The sequence below is a fragment of the Tachypleus tridentatus genome, chromosome 3 (assembly GCF_004210375.1).
Source record: "Tachypleus tridentatus isolate NWPU-2018 chromosome 3, ASM421037v1, whole genome shotgun sequence".
NCBI lineage: Eukaryota > Metazoa > Arthropoda > Merostomata > Xiphosura > Limulidae > Tachypleus > Tachypleus tridentatus.
In genome coordinates this window covers 118,161,216-118,171,820 of record NC_134827.1, presented here as the reverse complement: position 1 = coordinate 118,171,820, position 10,605 = coordinate 118,161,216, and the positions used below count along the sequence as shown (strand labels likewise).

Genomic DNA, 10,605 nt, shown 5'->3' with positions numbered 1-10,605 from the left:
ACAGTGTTCACTATCAACATATCACTCATACAGTTAATTACCATCAGTTAACAGTGTTCACTATCAACATATCACTCATACAGTTAATTATCATTAGTTAACAGTGTTCACTATCAACATATCACTCATACAGTTAATTACCATTAGTTAACAGTGTTCACTATCAACATATCACTCATACAGTTAATTATCATCAGTTAACAGTGTTCACTATCAACATATCACTCATACAGTTAATTACCATTAGTTAACAGTGTTCACTATCAACATATCACTCACAGTTAATTACCATTAGTTAACAGTGTTCACTATCAACATATCACTCACACAGTTAATTACCATTAGTTAACAGTGTTCACTATCAACATATCACTCACACAGTTAATTACCATTAGTTAACAGTGTTCACTATCAACATATCACTCATACAGTTAATTACCATCAGTTAACAGTGTTCACTATCAACATATCACTCATACAGTTAATTACCATCAGTTAACAGTGTTCACTATCAACATATCACTCATACAGTTAATTACCATCAGTTAACAGTGTTCACTATCAACATATCAACATATCACTCATACAGTTAATACCATCAGTTAACCGTGTTCACTATCAACATATCACTCATACAGTTAAATACCATCAGTTAACAGTGTTCACTATCAACATACCACTCACACAGTTAATTATCATTATTTAACAGTGTTCACTATCAACATATCACTCACACAGTTAATTATCATAACTTAACAATGTTCAGTATCAACATATCAATCACAGTTAATTACCATTAGTTAACAGTGTTCACTATCAACATATCACTCACACAGTTAATTATCATCAGTTAACAGTGTTCACTCAACATATCACTCATACAGTTAATAACCACAAGTTAACAGTGTTCCTATCAACATATCACTCATATAGTTAATTATCATCAGTTAACATTGTTCACTATCAATATATCACTCGTACAATAAATCACCATTAGTTAACAATATACACTATCAACATATCACTCTATAGTTAATTACCATTAGTTAACAATGTTCACTATCAACATATCACTCATACATTTAATTATCATCAGTTAACAGTGTTAATTATCAACATATCACTCATACAGTTAATTATCATCAGTTAACAGTGTTCACTATCAACATATCACTCATACAGTTAATTACCATTAGTTAACAGTGTTCACTATCAACATATCACTCATACAGTTAATTACCATTAGTTAACAGTGTTCACTATCAACATATCACTCATACAGTTAAATACCATCAGTTAACAGTGTTCACTATCAACATACCACTCACAATGTTAATTATCATTATTTAACAGTGTTCACTATCAACATATCACTCACACAGTTAATTATCATAACTTAACAATGTTCAGTATCAACATATCACTCACAGTTAATTACCATTAGTTAACAGTGTTCACTATCAACATATCACTCATACAGTTAATTACCATCAGTTAACAGTGTTCACTATCAACATATCACTCATACAGTTAATTACCATCAGTTAACAGTGTTCACTATCAACATATCACTCATACAGTTAATTACCATCAGTTAACAGTGTTCACTATCAACATATCACTCATACAGTTAATTACCATTAGTTAACAGTGTTCACTATCAACATATCACTCATACAGTTAATTACCATTAGTTAACAGTGTTCACTATCAACATATCACTCATACAGTTAATTACCATCAGTTAACAGTGTTCACTATCAACATATCACTCATACAGTTAATTACCATCAGTTAACAATGTTCACTATCAACATATCACTCACACAGTTAATTACCATTAGTTAACAGTGTTCACTATCAACATATCACTCATACAGTTAATTACCATTAGTTAACAGTGTTCACTATCAACATATCACTCATACAGTTAATTACCATCAGTTAACAGTGTTCACTATCAACATATCACTCATACAGTTAATTACCATCAGTTAACAGTGTTCACTATCAACATATCACTCATACAGTTAATTACCATTAGTTAACAGTGTTCACTATCAACATATCACTCATACAGTTAATTACCATTAGTTAACAGTGTTCACTATCAACATATCACCCATACAGTTAATTACCATCAGTTAACAGTGTTCACTATCAACATATCACTCATACAGTTAATTACCATCAGTTAACAGTGTTCACTATCAACATATCACTCACCAGTTAATTACCATTAGTTAACAGTGTTCACTATCAACATATCACTCATACAGTTAATTACCATTAGTTAACAGTGTTCACTATCAACATATCACTCATACAGTTAATTACCATCAGTTAACAGTGTTCACTATCAACATATCACTCATACAGTTAATTACCATTAGTTAACAGTGTTCACTATCAACATATCACTCATACAGTTAATTACCATCAGTTAACAGTGTTCACTATCAACATATCACTCATACAGTTAATTATCATCAGTTAACATTGTTCACTATCAACATATCACTCATACAGTTAATTACCATTAGTTAACAGTGTTCACTATCAACATATCACTCATACAGTTAATTACCATTAGTTAACAGTGTTCACTATCAACATATCACTCATACAGTTAATTATCATCAGTTAACAGTGTTCACTATCAACATATCACTCATACAGTTAATTACCATCAGTTAACAGTGTTCACTATCAACATATCACTCATACAGTTAATTACCATTAGTTAACAGTGTTCACTATCAACATATCACTCACACAGTTAATTACCATTAGTTAACAGTGTTCACTATCAACATATCACTCATACAGTTAATTACCATCAGTTAACAGTGTTCACTATCAACATATCACTCACACAGTTAATTACCATTAGTTAACAGTGTTCACTATCAACATATCACTCATACAGTTAATTACCATTAGTTAACAGTGTTCACTATCAACATATCACTCATACAGTTAATTACCATCAGTTAACAGTGTTCACTATCAACATATCACTCATACAGTTAATTACCATCAGTTAACAGTGTTCACTATCAACATATCACTCATACAGTTAATTACCATTAGTTAACAGTGTTCACTATCAACATATCACTCACACAGTTAATTACCATTAGTTAACAGTGTTCACTATCAACATATCACTCATACAGTTAATTATCATCAGTTAACAGTGTTCACTATCAACATATCACTCATACAGTTAATTACCATCAGTTAACAGTGTTCACTATCAACATATCACTCATACAGTTAATTACCATTAGTTAACAGTGTTCACTATCAACATATCACTCATACAGTTAATTACCATCAGTTAACAGTGTTCACTATCAACATATCACTCATACAGTTAATTACCATCAGTTAACAGTGTTCACTATCAACATATCACTCATACAGTTAATTACCATTAGTTAACAGTGTTCACTATCAACATATCACTCATACAGTTAATTACCATCAGTTAACAGTGTTCACTATCAACATATCACTCATACAGTTAATTACCATTAGTTAACAGTGTTCACTATCAACATATCACTCATACAGTTAATTACCATCAGTTAACAGTGTTCACTATCAACATATCACTCATACAGTTAATTACCATCAGTTAACAGTGTTCACTATCAACATATCACTCACACAGTTAATTATCATCAGTTAACAGTGTTCACTATCAACATATCACTCACACAGTTAATTATCATTATTTAACAGTGTTCACTATCAACATATCACTCACACAGTTAATTACCATTAGTTAACAGTGTTCACTATCAACATATCACTCACACAGTTAATTACCATTAGTTAACAGTGTTCACTATCAACATATCACTCACACAGTTAATTATCATCAGTTAACAGTGTTCACTATCAACATATCACTCATACAGTTAATTACCATCAGTTAACAGTGTTCACTATCAACATATCACTCATACAGTTAATTATCATCAGTTAACAGTGTTCACTATCAACATATCACTCATACAGTTAATTACCATTAGTTAACAGTGTTCACTATCAACATATCACTCACACAGTTAATTACCATCAGTTAACAGTGTTCACTATCAACATATCACTCATACAGTTAATTACCATCAGTTAACAGTGTTCACTATCAACATATCACTCATACAGTTAATTACCATCAGTTAACAGTGTTCACTATCAACATATCACTCATACAGTTAATTACCATCAGTTAACAGTGTTCACTATCAACATATCACTCATACAGTTAATTACCATCAGTTAACAGTGTTCACTATCAACATATCACTCATACAGTTAATTACCATCAGTTAACAGTGTTCACTATCAACATATCACTCATACAGTTAATTACCATCAGTTAACAGTGTTCACTATCAACATATCACTCATACAGTTAATTATCATCAGTTAACAGTGTTCACTATCAACATATCACTCATACAGTTAATTACCATTAGTTAACAGTGTTCACTATCAACATATCACTCATACAGTTAATTACCATCAGTTAACAGTGTTCACTATCAACATATCACTCATACAGTTAATTACCATTAGTTAACAGTGTTCACTATCAACATATCACTCATACAGTTAATTACCATTAGTTAACAGTGTTCACTATCAACATATCACTCATACAGTTAATTACCATCAGTTAACAGTGTTCACTATCAACATATCACTCATACAGTTAATTACCATCAGTTAACAATGTTCAGTATCAACATATCACTCATACAGTTAATTACCATTAGTTAACAGTGTTCACTATCAACATATCACTCATACAGTTAATTACCATTAGTTAACAGTGTTCACTATCAACATATCACTCATACAGTTAATTACCATCAGTTAACAGTGTTCACTATCAACATATCACTCATACAGTTAATTACCATCAGTTAACAGTGTTCACTATCAACATATCACTCATACAGTTAATTACCATTAGTTAACAGTGTTCACTATCAACATATCACTCATACAGTTAATTACCATTAGTTAACAGTGTTCACTATCAACATATCACTCATACAGTTAATTACCATCAGTTAACAGTGTTCACTATCAACATATCACTCATACAGTTAATTACCATTAGTTAACAGTGTTCACTATCAACATATCACTCATACAGTTAATTACCATTAGTTAACAGTGTTCACTATCAACATATCACTCATACAGTTAATTACCATCAGTTAACAGTGTTCACTATCAACATATCACTCATACAGTTAATTACCATTAGTTAACAGTGTTCACTATCAACATATCACTCATACAGTTAATTACCATTAGTTAACAGTGTTCACTATCAACATATCACTCATACAGTTAATTACCATTAGTTAACAGTGTTCACTATCAACATATCACTCATACAGTTAATTACCATCAGTTAACAGTGTTCACTATCAACATATCACTCATACAGTTAATTACCATCAGTTAACAGTGTTCACTATCAACATATCACTCACACAGTTAATTACCATTAGTTAACAGTGTTCAGTATCAATTACCATCAGTTAACATTTAATTATCACATCAGTTAACAGTGTTCACTATCAACATATCACTCATACAGTTAATTACCATCAGTTAACAGTGTTCACTATCAACATATCACTCATACAGTTAATTACCATCAGTTAACAGTGTTCACTATCAACATATCACTCATGTTCACAGTTAATTACCATTAGTTAACAGTGTTCACTATCAACATATCACTCACACAGTTAATTACCATTAGTTAACAGTGTTCACTATCAACATATCACTCACACAGTTAATTACCATCAGTTAACAGTGTTCACTATCAACATATCACTCATACAGTTAATTACCATTAGTTAACAGTGTTCACTATCAACATATCACTCATACAGTTAATTATCATCAGTTAACAGTGTTCACTATCAACATATCACTCATACAGTTAATTACCATTAGTTAACAGTGTTCACTATCAACATATCACTCATACAGTTAATTACCATCAGTTAACAGTGTTCACTATCAACATATCACTCATACATTTAATTATCATCAGTTAACAGTGTTCACTATCAACATATCACTCATACAGTTAATTACCATCAGTTAACAGTGTTCACTATCAACATATCACTCATACAGTTAATACCATCAGTTAACAGTGTTCACTATCAACATATCACTCATACAGTTAATTATCATCAGTTAACAGTGTTCACTATCAACATATCACTCATACAGTTAATTACCATCAGTTAACAGTGTTCACTATCAACATATCACTCATACAGTTAATTACCATCAGTTAACAGTGTTCACTATCAACATATCACTCATACAGTTAATTACCATCAGTTAACAGTGTTCACTATCAACATATCACTCACACAGTTAATTACCATTAGTTAACAGTGTTCACTATCAACATATCACTCACACAGTTAATTATCATAACTTAACAATGTTCAGTATCAACATATCACTCATACAGGTAATTACCATTAGTTAACAGTGTTCACTATCAACATATCACTCATACAGTTATTAACCATTAGTTAACAGTGTTCACTATCAACATATCACACAGACAGTTAATTACCATCAGTTAACAGTGTTCACTATCAACATATCACTCATACAGTTAATTACCATCAGTTAACAGTGTTCACTATCAACATATCACTCACACAGTTAATTACCATTAGTTAACAGTGTTCACTATCAACATATCACTCATACAGTTAATTACCATTAGTTAACAGTGTTCACTATCAACATATCACTCATACAGTTAATTACCATCAGTTAACAGTGTTCACTATCAACATATCACTCATACAGTTAATTACCATTAGTTAACAGTGTTCACTATCAACATATCACTCATACAGTTAATTACCATTAGTTAACAGTGTTCACTATCAACATATCACTCATACAGTTAATTACCATTAGTTAACAGTGTTCACTATCAACATATCACTCATACAGTTAATTACCATCAGTTAACAGTGTTCACTATCAACATATCACTCACAGTTAATTACCATTAGTTAACAGTTAATTATCACTCATACAGTTAATTACCATTAGTTAACAGTGTTCACTATCAACATATCACTCATACAGTTAATTACCATTAGTTAACAGTGTTCACTATCAACATATCACTCATACAGTTAATTACCATCAGTTAACAGTGTTCACTATCAACATATCACTCACACAGTTAATTACCATTAGTTAACAGTGTTCACTATCAACATATCACTCATACAGTTAATTACCATTAGTTAACAGTGTTCACTATCAACATATCACTCACACAGTTAATTATCATTATTTAACAGTGTTCACTATCAACATATCACTCATACAGTTAATTACCATTAGTTAACAGTGTTCACTATCAACATATCACTCATACAGTTAATTACCATCAGTTAACAGTGTTCACTATCAACATATCACTCATACAGTTAATTACCATTAGTTAACAGTGTTCACTATCAACATATCACTCATACAGTTAATTACCATCAGTTAACAGTGTTCACTATCAACATATCACTCATACAGTTAATTACCATCAGTTAACAGTGTTCACTATCAACATATCACTCATACAGTTAATTACCATCAGTTAACAGTGTTCACTATCAACATATCACTCATACAGTTAATTACCATCAGTTAACAATGTTCACTATCAACATATCACTCATACAGTTAATTACCATTAGTTAACAGTGTTCACTATCAACATATCACTCACACAGTTAATTACCATCAGTTAACAGTGTTCACTATCAACATATCACTCATACAGTTAATTACCATCAGTTAACAGTGTTCACTATCAACATATCACTCATACAGTTAATTACCATCAGTTAACAGTGTTCACTATCAACATATCACTCACACAGTTAATTACCATTAGTTAACAGTGTTCACTATCAACATATCACTCATACAGTTAATTACCATTAGTTAACAGTGTTCACTATCAACATATCACTCATACAGTTAATTACCATCAGTTAACAGTGTTCACTATCAACATATCACTCATACAGTTAATTACCATCAGTTAACAGTGTTCACTATCAACATATCACTCATACAGTTAATTACCATCAGTTAACAGTGTTCACTATCAACATATCACTCATACAGTTAATTACCATTAGTTAACAGTGTTCACTATCAACATATCACTCATACAGTTAATTACCATCAGTTAACAGTGTTCACTATCAACATATCACTCATACAGTTAATTACCATCAGTTAACAGTGTTCACTATCAACATATCACTCATACAGTTAATTACCATCAGTTAACAGTGTTCACTATCAACATATCACTCATACAGTTAATTACCATCAGTTAACAGTGTTCACTATCAACATATCACTCATACAGTTAATTACCATCAGTTAACAGTGTTCACTATCAACATATCACTCATACAGTTAATTACCATTAGTTAACAGTGTTCACTATCAACATATCACTCATACAGTTAATTACCATCAGTTAACAGTGTTCACTATCAACATATCACTCATACAGTTAATTACCATTAGTTAACAGTGTTCACTATCAACATATCACTCACACAGTTAATTACCATCAGTTAACAGTGTTCACTATCAACATATCACTCATACAGTTAATTACCATCAGTTAACAGTGTTCACTATCAACATATCACTCATACAGTTAATTACCATTAGTTAACAGTGTTCACTATCAACATATCACTCATACAGTTAATTACCATCAGTTAACAGTGTTCACTATCAACATATCACTCATACAGTTAATTACCATCAGTTAACAGTGTTCACTATCAACATATCACTCATACAGTTAATTACCATCAGTTAACAGTGTTCACTATCAACATATCACTCATACAGTTAATTACCATCAGTTAACAGTGTTCACTATCAACATATCACTCATACAGTTAATTACCATCAGTTAACAGTGTTCACTATCAACATATCACTCATACAGTTAATTACCATCAGTTAACAGTGTTCACTATCAACATATCACTCATACAGTTAATTACCATTAGTTAACAGTGTTCACTATCAACATATCACTCATACAGTTAATTACCATTAGTTAACAGTGTTCACTATCAACATATCACTCATACAGTTAATTACCATCAGTTAACAGTGTTCACTATCAACATATCACTCATACAGTTAATTACCATTAGTTAACAGTGTTCACTATCAACATATCACTCATACAGTTAATTACCATCAGTTAACAGTGTTCACTATCAACATATCACTCATACAGTTAATTACCATCAGTTAACAGTGTTCACTATCAACATATCACTCATACAGTTAATTACCATCAGTTAACAGTGTTAACTATCAACATATCACTCATACAGTTAATTACCATTAGTTAACAGTGTTCACTATCAACATATCACTCATACAGTTAATTACCATTAGTTAACAGTGTTCACTATCAACATATCACTCATACAGTTAATTACCATCAGTTAACAGTGTTCACTATCAACATATCACTCATACAGTTAATTACCATCAGTTAACAGTGTTCACTATCAACATATCACTCATACAGTTAATTACCATCAGTTAACAGTGTTCACTATCAACATATCACTCATACAGTTAATTACCATCAGTTAACAGTGTTCACTATCAACATATCACTCATACAGTTAATTACCATCAGTTAACAGTGTTCACTATCAACATATCACTCATACAGTTAATTACCATCAGTTAACAGTGTTCACTATCAACATATCACTCATACAGTTAATTACCATCAGTTAACAGTGTTCACTATCAACATATCACTCACTTATCCATTACATAACAGTGTTCACTATCAACATATCACTCACACAGTTAATTACCATTAGTTAACAGTGTTCACTATCAACATATCACTCATACAGTTAATTACCATCAGTTAACAGTGTTCACTATCAACATATCACTCATACAGTTAATTACCATTAGTTAACAGTGTTCACTATCAACATATCACTCATACAGTTAATTACCATCAGTTAACAGTGTTCACTATCAACATATCACTCATACAGTTAATTACCATCAGTTAACAGTGTTCACTATCAACATATCACTCATACAGTTAATTACCATCAGTTAACAGTGTTCACTATCAACATATCACTCATACAGTTAATCACCATTAGTTAACAATGTTCACTATCAACATATCACTCACACAGTTAATTACCATCAGTTAACAATGTTCAATATCAACATATCCCTCATACAGTTAATTACCATCAGTTAACAGTGTTCACTATCAACATATCACTCATACAGTTAATTACCATCAGTTAACATTGTTCACTATCAACATATCACTCACACAGTAAATTACCATTAGTTAACAGTGTTCACTATCAAAATATCACTCATACAGTTAATTACCATCAGTTAACAGTGTTCACTATCAACATATCACTCATACAGTTAATTACCATCAGTTAACAGTGTTCACTATCAACATAT

The 10,605-nt window shown here is 31.1% G+C and overlaps 1 protein-coding gene across 2 annotated transcripts in view; it reads left to right on the top strand.

The window, feature by feature from the left end:
- LOC143247856 (uncharacterized) overlaps positions 1-10,605 on the top strand; it is a 393,539-nt gene that overhangs the window by 242,705 nt on the left and 140,229 nt on the right. The gene's annotated exons all lie outside the window — the stretch shown is intronic.